This window comes from Bombyx mori, chromosome 18 (genome assembly GCF_030269925.1).
Source record: "Bombyx mori chromosome 18, ASM3026992v2".
NCBI lineage: Eukaryota > Metazoa > Arthropoda > Insecta > Lepidoptera > Bombycidae > Bombyx > Bombyx mori.
In genome coordinates, this window is record NC_085124.1 from 2,448,332 (window position 1) to 2,470,337 (window position 22,006).

A 22,006-nucleotide genomic window follows, 5' to 3' on the forward strand; every position below is an offset into this window, starting at 1 on the left:
TTTGTATTTCGTTGATTGATATCGTTCGAGCATGGTCACCCTTTGTGGTCGATATTACGATTTACGTGCATACAAACAAACCGATCCTGTTTATACCTAAATATATATACCTACGACAGAATAAGCCTTGCGTCTGATAATTATAGCCTGGAACATCAAGTAGGATTGTTTGTTCGGTACGAATTTTCTCTCATCCAATAAAAGGGTATATGAGTCGTCTATTATCAAAGGTGGCAATCTGTGCATTTGGACAAAATTTTTTTATTGATATGTCAATACAGATTGATTTGAATATAATCGTCTCCTTCAAAGAATACGGTTCAAAACCTGCATTAAATAAAGGTTAATAGTTAACCTGTTATTTATCTAAGATGTCGTTCCGAAGAGTTTTGTGACTGCCAATAGAATACAAAGTCAATAATTCGTTTTTCTGATTTACCAATCATTGTCCAAAAGTCAGATTGCCGGCTTTGATAATAGTCGACTCATATGTAGTACTCTACCAGTAAAAGTTTTACCTTAAAGTTCATTACTCTACTAAGTATATTGTGCTTTATTGTACACTAATTAAAAAGCAAATGTAAAAAATACAATAGATGGTCTTATCTCTAAAAGCTGACAACCTGATGGACAAGAAGAAACATCTAAGGAAATAAATTTGCCACGGTGAGCTTATCTATTGAAAAAAGAATGTAAATATCACTAAATTAATGACCTCAATTCCATTTTACACATGTAAATAAATAAACAACGATAGATTAAATGCATATAGTACTATAAAATTAAGTATTTTTCGTGGAATCGACTAAATCTTTGCGAATCCCCTAATGTGTGAAGTCGTCGTGGCCTAACGGATAAGACGTCCGGTGCATTCGTGTTGAAGCGATGCACCGGTGTTCGAATCCCGCAGGCGGGTACCAATTTTTCTAATGAAATACGTACTCAACAAATGTTCACGATTGATTTCCACGGTGAAGGAATAACATCGTGTAATAAAAATGAAACCCGCAAAAGTATAATTTGCGTAATTACTGGTGGTAGGACCTCTTGGGAGTCCGCGCGGGTATATTCCACCACCCTGCCTATTTCTGCCGTGAATCAGTAATGCGTTTTGGTTTGAAGGGTAGGGCAGCCGTTGTAACTATAATTGAGACCTTAGAACTTATATCTCGAGGTGGGTGGCGCATTTACGTTGTAGATGTCTATGGGCTCCAGTAACCACTTAAAACCAGGTGGGCTGTGAGCTCGTCCACTCATCTAAGCAATAAAAAAAATAAAAAAAATGCATACAGTACTATAAAATGAAGTATTTTTCGTGCAATCGACAAAACCTTTGCGAATCCCCTAGTGTCATCATTGATTCATGAACTATAAAACGCAAAGTCCATCCGTCTTATTACAGCTTAAGTTACGGAATAATCCATGATTCCCGATACCAAAACACGGCATATTTTTACTACCCGCAAAATGATTAGACACTTCGAACAATGAAAATTAGAAATCTTCAATAATTGCAATTCGGAAACGTTACAACAATTGGAAGTTAGATAAGATTATGTTCTCGACAAACAGCTTATTGTTAAGTCTCAATCAACTTTCACCATCATCATAAGTCGACGGGCGGCAAAGATTAACTAATTATTTTATCTGTGACCACCCTACATCGTGCAATTTACGTTACAACAAATAGGTTTCGTGGTGAACACGATTGAATTGTCTTTTCTCTATAGTGAAAGTTTCACGGCGTGAGAAACCATATTACGGTAGATAATATGTAGAATGATTGTAAATTTGTAATGAGGACTATAATTATGAATTCGAAAACGTTTGAGAACAGACAGAAATGGTAATAGCATAAATCTTTAATATAAGAGTATCGCTTGCCACATGATTTAATGACAAAATCCACTTCGATAAAGCGGCACGACACGAGAACCCTCTCATCGTGGCCGCTGGTAATTACATTCCCGATCCTGCGGACAGAATGGAAAGCAGTCGACGTCGCCCCAAACACGTCTTTTCGGATCCTCCCGATCCACTAACGGTGCTTATAGGTACCTCAAGCACAGGGCATCGTTCTCGTCGAACCCGTCGCTTGCGACGAAGGGCTCGAGGAGTAAATTAACCCTCAGACACAGCCTACTGAGTTTCTCGCCGGATCTTCTCAGTGGGTCACGTTTCCGATCCGGCGGTAGATTCTGCGAAGCACGGCTCTTGCTAGGGTTCGTGTTAGCAACGTCATCAGGTTTGAGCCCCGTGAGCTCACCTACTAGTTAAGGCGACGCTGATATAGCATCTCAAGGCTATCAGCTTAGGTAGGAAAAAAAATGACAAAAAGAACGATAAGAACAGATATCAGAAACATAAACAAGATGTCAATCATTAAATAAAGTAACATAAATAGTTAACCCAGCATACAAAGTGGTTCGTGGATACCGCACCGTCTCGTTCGAGGCGGCGTGCGTGCTAGCTGGGACGCCTCCCTGGGACCTGGAAGCTGAGGCGCTCGCTACGGATTACGCGTGGCGATGCATCTCCGCTCCAGAGGGGAGCCGCGTCCTGGCGCGGCGGAAGTTCGAGCGCGGAAGCTTCAATCTCGGCGTGCCGTGCTCGAGGCGTGGTCTCGCCGCCTGGCGGACCCCGCCTACGGGCGACGGACCGTCGAGGCGATCCGCCCGGTCCTCTCGGACTGGGTGAATCGCGACCGAGGACGTCTCACCTTCCGAGCGACGCAGGTGCTCACGGGACACGGCTGTTTCGGTCGCTACCTGCACCTCGTCGCCCGGAGGGAGCCGACGCCGAAGTGCCACCACTGTAGTGGCTGCAACGAGGACACGGCGGAGCACACGCTCGCGTACTGCCCCGCTTTCGCGGAGCAGCGCCGCATCCTCGTTGCAAAAATAGGACCGGACTTGTCGCTTCCGACCGTCGTGGATACGACGGCCCGGCTGGGTGTCGGAGGATGGCGTTTGTCCAGCTCCAGCCCCTATGAGGAGGCAGTCTCCTCCCGGTGATGGTCACGGGGCGACCTAAGGGGGTTGAGGCTGCGCCGCACGCTACCGTCACTCTAGCGCGCTGGCACCAGGAGGACGGGACGGCGCGTCGGCGGATGCGGACTGCGATGCGGTCCGCATTTTCGTCGTCGCTGTCGTTGCCGAACATACTGTTGAAGAGCAACCCGGTCGGCGGTGTATCGCGTTCCGACCCGGCAGGCTGGTTCTGGCCCAGCGGGGTATCCCGGAACACCAGCAGCACCGCCCGGGCGGCCTGGTAGGGCCGCCGTACCGCGGAGACCGACGTCGTTGGTCGTCGACTATCGCCTCGACGACCCGTCGGTCGGGCGTCCTCGGGGTGGCGCCGCGTGTCTGGTTGTAGTGTTGACCGCGGGAACCCCCCTACTCTGACTGGGTTCTGACCCCGGACGGAGATCGGACGTCGGGTGTAAGAGTGCAGGCGAGTCGTTTAGTGGGTGGGTCCTAAAATCCTTGGGCCCGCGATCTGCTCTCAACACCTGCAGATCGTTGAGTCTCACATACCCCGCGCGCCCCCTAGGCGCGGGGACCTCGTAGGAGGTTCGGCCCACGGCCCGAAAAAAAAAAAAAAAAAAAAGGATACAAAGTGGTGAGCGAAACTCATCTCTCGAGTGCAAAGGGTTAAAACCGAACAATACACGCACATTTTCCAAACAATTTCTAGCTAAAGCTAACAATACCTTTCAAATGACACTTATCCGATTTATCTAGCTAATTTTCCAGTCTTTAGATATGACAGCGTTTCACTCACCCTTTCAACATTGTTTCTTCGCTGCCAAAATAGAAAAACTAGCAGTAATGGAATTGCTGTTCGTTAGTCTCGCTAAAACTCGAGAACGGCTGGACCGATTTCGCTAATTTTGGTCTTGAATTATTTGTGGAAGTCCAGAGAAGGTAAATAAAAGCTAAATAAATATGAAAATGCTCGGAATTAAATAAAAATAACATTTTTGTTTTTTCTTTAATGTGTCCCCCGTCGGACGGATTCCTTTTGTTTGTTTTAAGTTTATTTTATACAAAAGTTTAGGTCTTTTATTAATCGATTGAGGCACTACGAAGTTTGCCGGGTTAGCTAGTTACTCATAATTTTTCAGAAATGAAGATCTTTTCTTCACGAGAATAAACGTTTTAATAATATTTTTATCCCATCATTTAGACTTACGACAGTGTGCAACCGCATGAAGTACTACACCGCATAATTAAGAATAATGTATGATAATTATGGTTACGAAGTAATGACAGACGGTTGTCGCTCCAAGGGAAAATGAACCGGTTTTAGAATAGTAAGGAACGTGTTTATGAGCTGCATTCTATTGTTTTTTTTTTCTTGTTCTAAAGGTAGCTCCACACTTTAGACGAGAATATAAAAAAATATAAAACACCATAATGCTACAACCCCGTTTGTACAACAACCCCGTTTTTATTGACTCTGTAGGCAGACGAGCCTACGGCCCTCTGAAGGTAGGTGGTTACTATCGCTCATAGAAGTCAGCAATGCTAGAGGTACAACCAAGTCGCTGTCTACCACTAATAACTTGTGTTTTCTTGTTCTTAAACATGTTCGTCTTTATTTTACGTGTTTTTTCTTTTATTGGCCAACGTCTAGCATTAAAGCAATTACGGTTACGGTTAATTTTTGCGGTCGTCGGCCGTCGAGTAAAGATTAGCTCCGTATTTATCGTCTTTTAAAAATAGTAAAAGTAACATTTTGAGTGAGTAAATGTGATAATATTATGAGTATATGCCTGATAATCAACATTTAGTGTTGGTGGAAGAAAAATATATGTGATAATAATAAAAACAGTGATAAACTATTTTCGTTGCAACTCATAGTAAAACAAGTGAGTTATAAACAAATAGTGATTAATATCTACAAAAAACATATATTTAAAACTTGATTCATCTACATTAGTGAACAAAATACATAATTCATTGTGCATAAACTATAAACAAAGAGATTAAGTGTCAAACTTAACAAACAGCATCTGTTGATTACATTCAAATTTAAAAACTGAAGCCACTTTTTCAACTGTCATTAACAATTGGATATGATCAACAATTTAGCAAGAATTAGTAATGTGGTATTAGCCCAGTGGGTTAACACGTTAGCCCTATCCAACAAGTTCTGAGATCAAATCCCGGTAGTCGGGTGTGACACTTTTTGTTATTTATTTAAATAATTTAAATTCGAATAAGTTATTTCTGGCCATTATAACAAACAGAGGGCGCGGACGCTGAAATAAATACTCAAAATAATTTATTAGAAATATTTACGAATACTAGAGGTCAATGACATATGTACTTTCAACAATGGAGGATAACAGTAATGTAACTATAAGAGACCGGAGACGATTCATGATGACTGGATCACTGTCCATGGAGTCAACTGACTCGCTAGAAGACGCACCTTCCAGTATAAATGCAAGGAGTATGATCGACCTGTCTACTCATACAATGACTAGTCATCAAGAAGTAATAACATCATTGCAACTATCCATTGAGAATCTGAAGAAACAATTACAGACTACTCGTAGTGAAAATACAGTATTGAAACAAAAATTAGATGAACAAATACATATCAATAAGCAACTTAATAAGCAAATAAATGGAACTACGGTATCCAGTCCAAAGAAGAAAAATAATAATAATAAAACAGAAATAAGAGCCATGAAACCAAACATAGAAGCTAGAAAATTAGATCTGGACCTAGAATTTCAAACGCCTAAGTCTTCTCCCCTGGTACCTAAAGATACAAAAGTAAACCTTAGCCTCAGTCAATGTGATGATGAATTATTAGAATCCTCCCACATTGACAGGAACAAACCAACTCTGAAACCAAGTGGTAGTAGGAGATTACTCATATTTGGAACACAACAGTGCGTTGGACTAGCGGCTAAACTACTTAAAACTAGATTATATACGAACTATGAAAAATACCGCATCACGGCTGTGACTAAACCGTTTGCTTCGTCTGAAGAAGTCTTCAAATGTTGTGAAAATTTGAACTTAAATAAGGATGACAAGCTTGTCATTGGTGTTGGAGAGAATGATACAAACCCTTTCAAATTGTTAATAGAGTTATCAGCTACTTTGAAAAGACTCTACGAGGTAACTGTGATAGTTTTAAGAATAAATTATAATAAATCTTTAAATGTGAGCATGCTTAATAACAATGTAAAATTAGTATGTAATAACTTTCCAAATTGTTATTTTATAGATTACTTTGGTTCTAGTTATAATAAAAATAAGTATATAATATGCCAAAAAATAAACTACATTATAGATAGTATAGATTATGATACGAAATACTTGTCATTGAAAAACAATAAAAATAGTACGTTACACACAATTGAAATAAAAAATGATACTTTAGGTAATTTAACTAAAAATAATTCAAGATATACTCAAAGAACTATACTGGACTACTTTAAAAAAATAAATATACAAACCCCTAATTGTACGAGTATACAAGCATTACCAACAAATAATAATTTATTTTTTCGTAAATAATAAAGAACGTAATATAGATTGTAAACTAACACTATTGCATCAAAACATAGCTGGGATATTAGGAAAAATAGATTTACTTAAAATTACTTTAGATGAGCTTTATAGTCAGAATACTGATATAGATATACTATGCTTCAGCGAAACATTCCTCAAAGTAGGGGAAGAATCTAAACTGGTATTAAGAGGATATAATATAGCTAACTTTTATTCAAGGAGTAAACAAAGAAGGGGTGGAGTAGCAATACTATGTAAAGATTACATAAGCTCTAAACCTATCTTGTGGTTAAGAGACTTAGCATTAGAGTTTTCCTTTGAATGCTGTGGTATAGAGATTCCGGAATACAAATGTATAATTATATGCATCTATAGAACACCAAATTCAAGAGTACAAATATTTTTAGATAAAATCGAAATTGTATTAAGCACAATTCGTAATAAAACAAATAAGAAAATTATTGTCTGTGGTGATTTTAATATAAATTTATTAAAAAGCTCCAATGTATTAAATGAATATAAAAGAATAACACAAAATCACAGATTTAATATTCACATTAACGAACCTACCCGACAAAATGCGTGCTTAGATCAAATAATAAGCAATGTTAGTGAAGCAGAAGGCAAAATACATTCCCTGGGATTATCAGACCATGAAACTGGACAAACAGTCTGTATTCCTGTGAAATATGTAAAAAAACCACAAAAGATATATTACATTAGAAAACGGGACTTTGATGAATATAATATTAATAAATTTATAGAATACGTAGCTTCCTTGTCCTGGACAGAGGAATGTGAGATGACTGATTTAAATGCAGCATTTAATTCATTTCATGATCATATTGTTCTACTCTATAACTTATGCTTTCCTTTCAGAAAAATTAAAATTGATAACAATAAAAGCCAAAAAACGCTATGGATTACTACAGGTATAAAAAAATCATGCGTAAGTAAAAGGAAACTCAGATATTCATATATAAAGAATAAAACTACTAGTTCAAAAATTAAATATAAAAAATACAATAAAATATTAAAATCATGCATAATTACAGCTCAAAAAATTAGAAACGAACATCATATAAATAAATCTAGTAATATATGTCGGACATCGTGGAATATTATAAAGCAAAATGACAACAAAATTAATTCAAATAACAAAAGCAATATTAAACAAATTTTACATAATGGCAGAGTAATCACTGACACTACAGAGATAGCTAGCATATTTAACAATTATTACATTGAAATAACAAATGATGAAAACAAAAACTATAATAATATACAAGCAATAAATACACAAAACATAAATATATCTAGCTCAAGTATATTTTTAATGCCAGCTACATGTGAGGAAATTTATAAAACAATTCATTCTCTCAATAATACTAACTCAACAGGTTATGATGAACTGCCCACCTTTATACTAAAACAATGTGCAATAGCCATTACACCTGTACTCTGTCATATTATCAATCTTTCATTAACTGAAGGTACATTTCCTGATAAATTGAAAATCTCAATAGTGAAACCTATATACAAAAAAGGACATAAGGAATGCATCAATAACTACCGACCGATTACTTTAATACCTATACTTGCAAAAATATTCGAAAAAATCATGCATTCTAGACTCACAACTTTTCTTAATAAATCTGAAGTTATAAAATCTGAACAACACGGTTTTCAAAAAGGCAAATCTACTACACTAGCAGCTTTTAAACTCATTAGTAAAATTACTGAAAATGTAGACAGAAAAATACCCACGGTTGGAGTTTTCTTTGACATGACCAAAGCCTTTGACTTTGTTGACCATAACATTCTTCTACGGAAGTGTAATAATTATGGCATTAGAGGGATAGCTGAAAAATGGCTTAGTAGTTATCTAAGCAACAGACAACAATATGTTGAAATTAGGGATATTGATAATAACAATGAAGAAGTGGCTTTTAAATCTTCATTAGCGTATAATAAAGTAGGTGTCCCACAAGGGAGCATTTTAGGACCGCTACTCTTTATCATTTATATAAATGATCTCCCAGAACACATACATTACCCATGCAGCTTATTTGCTGATGATATAGCCGTTGTAATCACCAAAGATGCCACACTAGATTTAAATGATGAGATAAATGCTACTGTTAGTAAGGTCATAGATTGGATGAATAAGAATAACTTAAAAGCTAATTTAGACAAAACGAGATATATACAATTCTATAATAGACACAAATTTATTAATAACTTAAATATAACTTATAATAATAACACACTAAATGAATGTAATAGCATAACATTTTTAGGATTAAATGTGGATAATCAATGTAGCTGGAATCTTCACATAGATATTACTTGTAGTAAAATTAATCGATTCTCATATGCACTTTGGCGACTTACAAAAATATGTAATTTAAAAACTGCATTACAGGCCTATCATGGATATGTCGCCTCAAATATCAGATACTGTATACCCCTCTGGGGAAATTCTAGTCACATAAATAGAGTGTTCATTGCACAAAAGCAATGTGTTCGTGCCATGTGCAATATTCATCCTCTGACTTCTTGTAAACCATTCTTCCAAAAACATAATATTTTAACTGTACCATCCATATATATACAAGAATGTTGTTTGTTTGTTAAAAAGCACCCACAATTATATAAATCGTGTGGCGAGTACTGTCAATTTAATACAAGATACCCTACTAAACTAATGTTACCAAGTATAAATACTCGTTACTACCATACAAACTGTTATCCTATGACTATCAGAATATTTAATAAGATACCAAACAGCATAAGAGATCTTCCACTAACTCAATTTAAAAGAAAATTATATTTATGGCTGATAGATAAGGCTTATTATAGTGTGCAAGAATTTTTAAATGATAAGTGTTGTACATAATAAAATATTAGAATAAGAAGTGATAGAATGTAAAAATAGATAGATTTAGTAAATTTTGTGTTATAATTAATATAAAAATAAATTAAATTTTCGCATGCCTAAACAGGCGAAATATATGAAGCTATGTCCTATATCTTATAAACTATATTTCTGGCGAATAAAGATTTTCTTTCTTTCTTTCTACCCGTTTTAAGGGATGGATAGGGCCCAATAAACGGCGAAAGGCGCCAATTGAAGCTTTAATGGCCACTCACACCTGGCCAGATAATTAAGTACAATTTTTATTGGACTAACGTTTATCTAGCTGGGACGGCGGAATGGATGTAATATATTATGCCTCGACCCTGTCCCGCCGTCTCAGTGTCCTTACTGCCCGGCCCGATCCGGGGTAGGGCGCCGGCTGTGAGCGGCAGGAGTTTTTAGTGAAGTTCAACACCCACATACCCCACCCGCCGCGCGGATCGGGATCCGGTGATTTTCTCCTGTAAACGCTTATCTAGCTATCGTACCGAAAAACACTTGGGATGCTTCGCGACATAAATATGCTAGAAGGCCGGGCCAATCCTTTATAACGTGCTCTACAACTAGAGCTTATGTTAAAATCAAATGTGTTATGTAGGAGAATGTAGGTACTGCTGGCCATATGCGCGTCAAAGACAGAGCCCAATGACGCGTGTTGGAACTGACATGTCCAGTGGGCGAGTGGGCTCGTAATGACAATGTCGGACTTTATAGTTGCAGTAGTATATTATTATAATACTTCTTACTTTTTATATGGATCCACATTATAGAACTACGATAAAAAAATACAGTGCAACGTCGATATAAAAAATCTGAAGGGAACAAGTAATTATTCGTTATATTAACTAATTCGATAAATTGAGGTTTGTTAGGTTGGTCTACCATTTGTTCTAACGAGGTAAAAAAAATAGTTTTATTCACCTCAACATTACGTACATACAACACATTTGTATTTTCTATTTAAAAACAATTAGGTAGGTAATTTTTTTTAGATTAAACTTACATTAATAATCAAAATTAAATGCAGTTAGGTCCGTAAAGGTACGTTCATTCATCATTATGTAGGTAATTTAATGTTAATTATAAAGATTCTCACAACGAAACTTACGAATTAAAGGTGAAAAATCAACAATGAGCAGCAAGCACTGTTTACATTAAATCCCATCAAACAACATACTGATTGTTTTACAAATAAAACGTAACGAAACCTAGGGTCATATTGTTGGGAACGTTATATAAAGGTTTTGGGTTGATAAAATTCGTTAATTAGAGGTATTTACCTTTTTTTTCATAGTTGAAAATTCTTTATACAGAGGTTGTTGGCAAAAAAATCTTCGCAATGTAAAGGTATATTTTATATTGACCAATACTGTCTTTACCATAAGGGCCAGGACACGGGGCCCGTGCCCAGGGCCCCCATTCTCAGGGGGCCCCGAAGGATCGACAATTTCTCTCACACATTTATTGTCAAAACATTTTTGTCGGGCACATTACACTTTTTTCACAAATCAGTAATCATATCAGAAGGTATTTTCAAGGCATGTACTACGCCATTATATCGATGACTACGCCTATTCCTACTGTACTAATTAATAATATTTCCGAACGCATCCTACCTAATTTACTATGTACACCATCTAGCGATCATGATAACGGTTTGCGTTATCGTAATCGTAACCAAAAAACCAGCAGCATTCTAATATCATTAATGACATATCATACTGTATTTGATTACCTATAATAAATGGTCATACTCAGTAAAAAAATCTATTTTTACTTTCCAAAAGGGCCTCAAATTCTTGTGTGCCCAAGGGCCCCAGCCTAATTTAAGACGTCGCTGATATTGACCCTTATGGACAATTCAAGGAGAGAAGGCAAGGAGAGAAGGAAAAATTTTGTTTGCATTAATGAAACCTTGCATTGATTTTTCTTGAAGTTAATCAGATAGCTCATTAAAAATTATAACGTCAGCCTACCTTGACCATTTTAACAGTAAATTATTCTACACGCAAGAGAGCAACATTAAATCATCATTAGCATTTTTAGTAGTGTCCCGTGTTCTTAAAAAATTTTACTCTGAATTTTATTATAAAAGTCATGAGCTATTTACATTGTACACTGTGCAAATCGCGAGCAGCCTTGCAGCCCGATCAATAAAATCCACAGTGAAGGAATGAGTCACGCAAAACGCTGCATACAAACAAACGGTCACGGCCGTTCCTAAAGCCTTGTTCGGACTAGGCGAGTATTTTAGTCGAGTACCGAGTAATTTAGTAGCTAAATATGTCTGAGCACTAAAAATTTAGCCGAGTAGGTTAGTAAATAATTTAGTCAAGTCAATCCATTTTGTTCTATTTTTTCGGGTGAGTAGAGAGTAGTTTAGTCACTAAATTACTCGGTACTCGACTAAAATACTCGCCTAGTCCGAACAAGGCTTAACAGAACTAATCTGTTCCTTTCGTACATGAGGGGAAAACGTATTTTACTCTAATATCAGTTGTGGTGTAGATTATTTTTTAACTATAGAATGTTGGAGAAACGTTGAAAAAAATTCTAGACAGTTCTAGTCTAGTTTTAGAACCTTATAGTTTTAAAAAGATTTAAAATTCGAAACTTAAAGCTACTAATTTTAAAATTAGTACTTGTAGACCAAGATATCTTTTTTTTCTACTTAAGCTGGTAGCCTTGAGAGGCTATTCCAGCGTAACCTTAACTAGTAGGTGAGCTCACGGGGCTCAAACCTGAAGACGTTGCTAACACGAACCCTAGCAAGAGCCGTGCTTCGCAGAATCTACCACGGGATCGGAAACGCGACCCACTGAGAAGATCCGGCGAGTAACTCAGTGGGCTGAGAGTTAATTTATTCGTCGAGCCCTTCGTCGCAAGCGACGGCTTCGACGAGAACGGTGGCCGGTGCTTGAAGTACCTAGAAGCACCGTTAGTGGATCGGGAGGATCCGAGATGACGTATTTTGGGCGACGTCGACTGCTTTCCATTCTTTCCGCAGGATCGGGAATGAACAAGATACCAGGGCCCCCAGACGTCACATATTTTCTGACGAACAAAATGTGGCCGATTGCGTAGTGTTAGTATGCACTAAGAACGCATGCCTACCTGCTACCTTGCTTAGACGGGCAATTTTCAGGTATCAGGTACTTAAGGTACATAAAACCATGACCTACTTCACGTAATTTCTGAAAGCTGATTTTTTACGTATATTTTAGGCAATATCCTTAAAAATAAGTGGCCAATACTCCCAGACACTTTCCGTCGGCCAAATTGCTTTGCAGACGCTTTAAAGCTCCCAAAATAATGACCTAACTTCACGTAAATTCTGAAAGCTGATTTTTGTATATATTATGTCCACCAGACAACTATTTTAAAACCTCTTACAAAAAGACAGACCGATCCAAGGGGCCAATCATCCCCTAAATTCAATTTAATACCTCTGTGGGTAAGAGCGCGAGGGCATTATCCACGCGCATGAGACTGAGTGAGACATGTATTAGAATATATTGACTTCTTTGTCTCTCTATCTATCAAACGTAGGCAAACGTTCCAACTCCATACAAATTTGAGTTAACTTTTACGCTATATTAAAAAACTCGGATTAAGCACACTATACAAAAACATAGCCGGCAGAGGTGCAGTCGGTACAGTTCACATAACAATTCATAGTTATGACGGCGGCACCGCCTACGCGAGTTCTTAACGAGCAATTATTTAAAAATTGAAACCATGGGACATAGGCCTCCCAAGGTTGCCCACAACAGCTGCTTCTGGGCTGTCGTATTTATGAGACGGCCACACGCTGGCTACGAGCTTCGATCATTGCTTAAAACCAGGTTGACTAGCCCTTAAATAATAGGTAAATCGAGTTACATTTACAAACTTATTCAATGCAAAAGATTATGTAATAGTGTATATTGAATAGTAAAATATTGTGTTTAACTAGTAAAATGCAAGATATTATATTATATTTTCACATCTTTCAGTTCCTTTCCCGCTAAAAGGAATTTCCAAAGCATCATTGAGTGAGACAACTTTTTTAGACTTTTTTATTATTCTAATTTTAAATATCTTACAAAAACAATGTATATAAATATTCTTTTGTCTTCAGCAGACTAATCACTCCAATAAACCCTGTATACATATTGAAAATGGGTACCGTTCTAAGCTATTGATTAACCTTTTTTTTTATTGCTTAGATGGAAGAACGAGCTCATAGCCCACCTGAAGTTAAGTAGTTACCGGAGCCCATAGACAACTACAATGTAAAGGCCGCCGCCCACCTTGAGACATGAGTTGTAAGTTCTCACTTTTAACAGCACAACGGCTGCTCCACCCTTCGACCCGAAAGCATTACTGCTTTACGGCGCGGTCATCTGACCTACAAATAATTTTATGATTGCTTTACCTACTGCACTTGATTACGGTGTTAGAGAAACCATTAAAATACAACTGATATTAAAGATATTGTTGAAGTAATTACGGCTCTTTCCGAAAGATTCGCAGTGTCTAGCTTTACTGGCACAGATGATCGTTGGAGTGCACTGACCAGCCTCATTGTGAGTTCGCAACCTACGGCCAACAATCGTTAAACAAAAGGTCAATATCGTACTTTGACATTTAGTTCCTGGATTGTACGTTTGTTTTCGTTAATTGGGTCAATCAATCCGCGATTTGTAAAATCTATTTAATAGGTAATGCGTGAAGCAAAAACTTTGTACCCCTTTCTACGAAAATTGCACGGACGGAGGAGTATGAAATTTACAACGGTTATAGAGAACATAGGACTAGGAATACAGAATGCTGTTTTTTTTTTTAAATTATATATGGTTAAAGACATAAAATAAATTTAAGAAAATTACACACAATACCATGTATTTGACACAGACAAATGCATACATATATACTCCTTTTTTTATTGTTAAAATCTGCGGTCTAATTGAGAATTTTTTACTGGTGGTAGGACCTCTAGTGAGTCCGCGCGGGTAGGTATCACCACCCTGCCCATTTCTGCCGTAAAGCAGTAAGTAATGCGTTTCAGACCTTAGAACTGATTTCTCAAGGTGTGTGGCGCATTTACGTCCTAGACGTCTATGGGCTTCAGTAACCACTTAACACCAGGTGGGCTGTAAGCTCGTCCCCCCATCTAAGCAATAAATAAAAAGTTCATGACAGTTCCGAATAATGTTCAAAATGCGTACGGAATTTCGTTACAATCTTAAGACTTAGATTTCGTCCTATTGCCTTGCAATCTTTGATACTTGCCTCTTGTGAGGCAATAAAAAGTTTTATTGAATAACTGCACGTGGAAGCTCCTTAGATCGTGGCGCCAACTGCTTTATTACAGAAATAATTGAATTAGAAGGCAGCCGGAGAAATTAGGGCGATGCCTTCCGAGCCTTTCTATTTTATCAGCCTTAATACTTTCCCTCCTAATGCATAACATAGTACTGTGCATTCTTTGTTCTCGTCTCAATTACGATTCTATGACTTAAATGATTGTTATTAGGAATTTCAAGACAATAGACAATCGCCAGGCCAAATTATATGAGCAACTTTTGATAAAAAGCAAAAAAAAAAAAAAAAAAAAGACTGATTTCGATCATGACAGTATGCAATGTATATCGGCCGTGAATTCGCTGTTACATGTGTTACGTTTGATTCATACAAAATTCGAAAAAAATAACATGATTGAAATTTACGGTGTAAAGGCACATACGAAAACATGTTTGTTAAGCCGGAACGTTTAGAACCCCCAGAGACCTCAATAGGTAGGTATGGGTCGCATTATGTGGGTACATGGTAAAGGGCGATAATATTCCCATATTATCGTACTGTTATAACCCTAGTATGAAGGCTATTTGGCTGACAGCCCTAACCAAGCTGCACGATCAGTATTCCCGAGCTCTCCTGTTCCGTCCGCCCCGCAAACGGACAGTCTGGTACAATCTCTCGACCAGAGCGGTCAAGTCTTCTTCTATCCTCCTAAATCAGTGCGCGTGACCGTTGTCGGATCTCCATAACTTCGTATTTCATTTTTTAAAATCTACGTAGCGAATCCCGCTATAACAGCCCCGCCCTTCAAACCGAAATGCGCTACTGCTTCACGGCAGAAATAGGCAGGGTGGTGGGGTACCTACCCGCGCGGACTCACAAGAGGTCCTACCACCAGTAAAAGCTGATTTAATTATATCTCAAGTTCTTTGATAAATCCGCCTTTTCCAAAATATAAAAAATGAAGATTTTAATTACATATCCTCGAATGGCCGAATAAAACTACTATTGCGCGTACAACTTAAGTACTTTTTTTTAATTAAAGGCAACTATGGACAATGATAATTTATAAATGGCAACGACGGACTCAAAAGTATACAGCTCCTTATAGTTCGACATGCCAACGACAGTACAAAATACAAGAATCACCATAAAAAGAAATATCAAGGTCGTCGTACAATGGCGACTAAAAAAACCTTAGGACGAGACCAGAAGTCGAACTATGCGGACGCACACAATAAAAAGAGCTCGCCCTAGCGACGTGTCACAAATAACCCTCGCATATTGTCATCCGGCGTCGAGTAATGCAATTTATTGAATGCATTTACAGTCTGCGACACGATATCTATAATGTGAATCGTATACAAACTTCAAAATAAATAATAGTTTAAAAAAAAACGCTATTATAGAAAATCCAACTCAAAAATAGAAAATAAGTTTTAATAAATTTGAATTAAAAATAGTGTAAGAAAAAATGATTTTATTGTAAAAAAGCGTGGGGTGCTCTTTTCAGGATATTATCAAAATAACCCTTTTACTCATATCTGTTCATAAAATGTTTATAACCACTATACCATGCATCCCACGCTTTTTTTACAATAATTTTCTATAAAAGCGTAATTTTTTTTGTTTTTTAAAACTATTATTAATTTTTCATTTTTTAGTTTATAGGTATTCAACTTTTTTCAATTTCTTTTTCTTTTAATATTGAATTGTAATCGGTGCTTAATAAGAATGCCAAATTTCGAGTTAATCCGACGTTTTGAATGGGGTCAAAATCATGTTCAAAGATTCCGTTACATACGTACTAAGATACATACGTCTGAAGCTAATAAAAGCGTATTAACAAAAAGCAAAAGCTCTCATTCGAGGCATAGGCTTTTTTTGTTTGCCGTTGAATAGGCAAACGGATACGAGGTCCACTTCGGAAGTTAATATTTTTGAAATATTTTGTTCAGTCTGTTCGCGGCTTACGCATTTGCAAATCTAACGCCGGATTGAGAATAAACTTTTAACAGCTGTTGCATGGCAGTTTTAAGGAGAGCTTAGTTTAAAAAATGCGCGATAGATGGGACATAGGTAGTTTTAAACGTGTTTCTTTGGTGATAGTGCATTGACTAGTAAACAAGTGATCTCTATCAAACCCCGCAGGTTCTAATCATTAGTATATGATTATTGATTTTAATAATTTGTCCTAAAAAAAAACTTAAATTTTTCGATTTTCGCGGCACAATTTTAATTTCAGTATATTCGAATCGTACGGTCAGAATAGTAATCATTCGTTATAAAGGTATAAAATATGTCGTCGCGTATGACCGTGAACTTCAATGAACGCAGGGGTCGAAGCCTGCGTCGACAACTTGTTTCCGATGTGCCGCCAGATAACAAGTCAGTGGACCGAATGTACGCACATACCTTTAAGGGCTTCGATTATCAGATAAAGCTTTTTTAACACAATAAATCTTCAAATCGGCGGTCCATTCGTGATTTTAAGTTATCATATAAAAACATTCGTTCCATGGGTCACGAATACGTATAAAATCGATTTTTACAAATGATTAATACGATCACTGAAATCGAGAAATATTCTTGAAAATGTGTATTCCAAGATGTAGAGTTGAAAAATTCGATTGTTTTATTATTATTTTCATATAGGTAACATTTATAGATGAATGTGGCATACACAATAAATGTCTCATAACGAATTTAATAGTCACTCATAAAATAAAAGTTGCAAATAATATGCATCCGTATATCTTGTAATTTTTTTTTATTTTTTTTTTATTGCCCTTGTAGGCAGACGAGCATACGGCCCACCTGATGGTGAGTGGTTACCGTCGCCCATGGACTTCAGCAATGCCAGGGGCAGAGCCAAGCCGCTGCCTACCGTTTAATACTCTCCACAAGCCTCGTTTGAAGAAGGACATGTCATAGCGCTCGGGAAACACCGTGGAGGGGAGCTCATTCCATAGCCGGATGGTACGTGGCAAAAAAGACCTCTGGAAACGCACTGTGGATGACCGCAGTGGCTCCAGGTAGTATGGATGAACTCTACTCCGGTGGCGGGCGGTGCGATGGTAAAAACGAGATGCCGGTATCATCTCGAACAATTCCTCAGAGCACTCCCCATGGAACATACGGTACAAAATGCAGAGGGAACCGAAGTCCCTCCGCAGACCCAGAGGCTCCAAAACTAAATAATTTCACCTTTACATTAAATATAAAAAAAATTTGCTAAAAATTTATTTGATTACTCGAGCAATATTGGTGGAAGGCAGTTTGTGTGTATGAATGACCACAACTTGTCTTCTTAATATTATTTGATTATTATAAAGCTTTAAATCTCAGTATAATAAACACACACAGATAAACAATGATAATTTCATATTTTGAAGTTGCAACCAGTTATCATGTATTATAGGATTGTGTATGACCATTTCTCTTCAAACTAAAAAAAATAGAGAAATTCAGACTGTAAAAACAAAAATATTGAAATGAATACATACAAAAGGCATTTCTTCAGAAAGATTTCACCTTATTCAGAAACGCATTACACACATAACACTATAGTATATTCTGGTTCTTCTATAATATTTTTTAGTGATTTAACTTTTTAAGCTCTTTAAGTTGATACATTCAATTCAGATCTCTACTGAGCCAAAAGTTTAGATAAATATAAAAAACTGCACTGTGTTTTTTTTTTTTTTTTTTTTTTTTTTTTTTTTTTTTTTTTTTTTTTTTTTTTTTTTTTTTTTTTTTTTTTTTTTTTTTTTTTTTTTCCGTAACGATTCTTCATTTCAGAACACTCCACATGGAACACATTGTACAAACACAGAGAAAGCCTCTCTCTCAGAACTCTTTGATAGACTCAATAGTTTGAAACATAGCAAGTAGTAGTAAATTGATCATCTATTTTCTTCATAAGCAACTGTATTTTGAATCTAGTAAAAATATAAAACATAGTTTATACCGAGATGTGAGTCAGCTTACAACAGAAGCCATGTAATTACAGAGCACAAACATTGGCTTACAGCCAAACCTTATGTGTTATTGTTTACTAATTGACCTCATATCTACATTATATCTACATATAAAATTATTTTGTCATTAAATTTACATGTTATAATGTTTTAAATTCCATTGCTGGTTTCTTTTATTTGCTTCTTAGCTGACCGGATTGATGTTTTCCAATTGAATTGAAATTTTTGTTCCATATAAACCCCTCATTGGGACTGTTACTAACATTTTTACACCAAAAATAGTCATGCAGGTACAAAAACCAAAGAAGCCTATATCATATCATATTTACAAACGAACACCATTTCATGTTTATTTATATGATTCAAGACTTTTATTAGACTTGTCTATTATTAGTTGACTTTTTATACTTATTAAATATTTTTTCAACACATTGTTATCATGAGCGACTAGAACTCTGATTTATTGTTATAAGTTAACTGGCCCTAAACATATATATCAATTTGTAGGGCCCTATGTACCAGGCTGGCTGGTACTACCCGCAGGCTAGCTTACAACTACAACAACAATAAACACCTATATATAAAAATCCAAAAAAATATGATAATTTTAAAACCTTATATTGAAATAAAATTTAAGCTATAATTTTCATTATCCAGTCTCCTAAAAATATTAATCAAAAGGAAATTTTTGGTTTCTGGATTTTTATTACACTAAATATTTTAATTTTTTTTAAACCTATTGGTAATCAGGGAATGACTATGTATTGGGCTTGCGTGTGATTGAATCCGTAAAAATATTTATCTAGATTATAACCTCAACAGTTACAACAGTCTTTTTGCAAATACATGTTGCGTTTATATTTTTCACAAGCATATTAGACCTTGTTAGCGATGATTAGTCATCAAATACTAACGAAAGGTAGATGAATGAAAATAAAGTAAAATCTAAGTTTCCCACGGTATGTACTGCAGAAAATTATAAAGAATACAACCGTCTTCAAACATTGCTAAGGTTTCACAAGTTAATACCTACCATATACCTGATGACGCACGATAAATGAAAAAAATAATCGGAATCAACTCCACAGACCGTAAAATGGCGATATGAAATATTGGTAATACTTGTAATGTCGAGTAATTTTCGAAGTCAAATGAAAATTAAAAACGCTCTATTAGTTACCGATTCCTGTTTTACAGTAATTAACGATTATTTAAGCTGCATAAATTGAAATAAACTCACCTTTCTAAATAACTTGACAGAAGCACTGCTATCTTAAATTCACTGTTATTGAAACTGCCAACATAATAAAATGACTTTTCCTTTGTCAATTGTTACTTTTGTTGTGTTGTAGTTCTGGTAACATTACAAAGGATAGAGTAGCAACAGAAACTGGGTAAAAGAGCCTATGCAATAGGAGAATCTTTATTATCAAGTGACTATGAGATGGCGTTGGTACTGCTGCAAATTGTTCAAAAATTGATTTCTAAATAGTGCAAATATAATTTGGGAGTTTTGTTTAGAGTTGGAGTTAGAACGTTTGCCTGCGTTTGCCGCTAGGGGTGCTGTTTCAACTGCGTACATACAAATTTGAGTTAGCTTTTACGCCATCGAGAACGTTAAAAAACTCGCACTGAGCATACAGGTGTTTGTAAATATGTGCTTGAGGTCGATACTCCACCTGTTCTGACCAGACACTATCTCTAATAAAGATCTCTGAACTAAATTATAATCCTATCGCCCAAGACATTTCCCATAGAAAATGGCGTTTGACAAGAATATAGGGCGCAGCGGATTCGTCGCAGCATCGTTCACTTTTGAGTGCTTAGCCGGAGAAGACCTAGACACCCTGTATACAGTTTTGACGATGTATCGTGGAGAGCGAGATAAGGACTGCCTGCCTGACCTGGAGCGATGTTAAGGATCAAGTGCAATACAGGGTGAAGTGAAGACAGCTTGTGAGGGCCATAAGTACTAGCGGGTTACTCTAGGACTACAACAACAACAACAAAACTTTGTTTAATAAAAATCGTACTTAAACTATCCATTTCATTAAATTTTGAATAGCCAAATAGAAAACTCATCTTAATTTTCATTTATAAAAAGAGGAGCCATTCAAGATTCTTAAGGAAATTAATTTAATGCCTTTATTCGTAAATTTTGATGTAATCAGACCAATTAAAAATGATTTTTTTAATGCACAAGAAGAGGCGTACTTCAATTTATCCGTCTTAGTGTTACTGTTCACACTAATATAACTAATTGCATTTTGTGAAAACCGCGGTTGCTTAATTAAAGGTGTTTTTTCGTGAATATAATTTATTTGAAATGTATATTTGAACACACAGTGAAACGAAATAACCAATGATGGAATACTCTCGAGGGTTACTTCTTTTTCTTTTCAGTATAGAAATAGCTTCTTGCGATGCCATTGCTGCCAGTGTTGAGTTTACAACAATGTTCAGTTGACATAATTTTGTTCATTTTTCTTGTAACAGTATATATTTTATACTGTATACAATACAAGAAAAACAAAATTAAAATAAAATTCTAATTCCGAATTAAAAACCATTGAGATAAAATTTAATAAAAGACATTGATATGAGACCCACGTAAAATCTTGGGAATATCTGATAATTATTAATTATTTATATCTAAACCTCCTACGAGGTCCCCGCGCATAAGGGGCGCGCGGGGTATGTGAGACTCAACGATCTGCATGGTGTTGTAGGAGGTTCGGCCCCAGGCCCGAAAAAAAAATAATGAAAAAAAGGTGATGGTTTGCTTATTATTTGGAAGTCGTCGTGGCCTAAAGGATAAGATGTCCGTTGCATTCGTATTGAAGCGATGCACCGGTGTTCGAATCCCGCAGGCGGGTACCAATTTTTCTGATGAAATACGTACTCAACAAATGTTCACGATTGACTTCCACGGTGAAGGAATAACATCGTGTAATAAAAATCAAACCCGCAAAATTATAATTTGCGTAATCACTGGTGGTAGGACCTCTTGTGAGTTCGCACGGGTAGGTACCACCACCCCGCCTATTTCTGCCGTGAAGCAGTAATGCGTTTCGGTTTGAAGGGTGGGGCAGCCGCTGTTACTATACTTGAGACCTTAAAACCTGTATCAAATCAAATCAAATCAAAAAAAAATATATTCAAGAATATTCAAAATTCAAATACAATATACAATATTCAAAAATATTGTCAAAAAACTCAGCGGGCATGTCTTTTATTTTTAAATATGAAATTATTATATTTTTTTGTTTATATAAGATTTTTTTTTA

At 36.5% G+C, this 22,006-nt stretch overlaps 1 protein-coding gene across 3 annotated transcripts in view; it reads right to left on the reverse strand.

Annotated features, from left to right (window-relative positions):
• LOC101742454 (kinesin light chain) overlaps window positions 1–20,109 on the reverse strand; it is a 73,639-nt gene extending 53,530 nt beyond the window's left edge. For all 3 annotated transcript variants that reach the window (XM_062673563.1, XM_062673564.1, XM_062673561.1), the window contains exon 1: window positions 19,960–20,109. The gene's annotated coding sequence lies outside the window, so the exon portion shown is untranslated. The remainder of the gene's footprint in view (window positions 1–19,959) is intronic.
• Window positions 20,110–22,006: the final 1,897 nt, after the last annotated feature.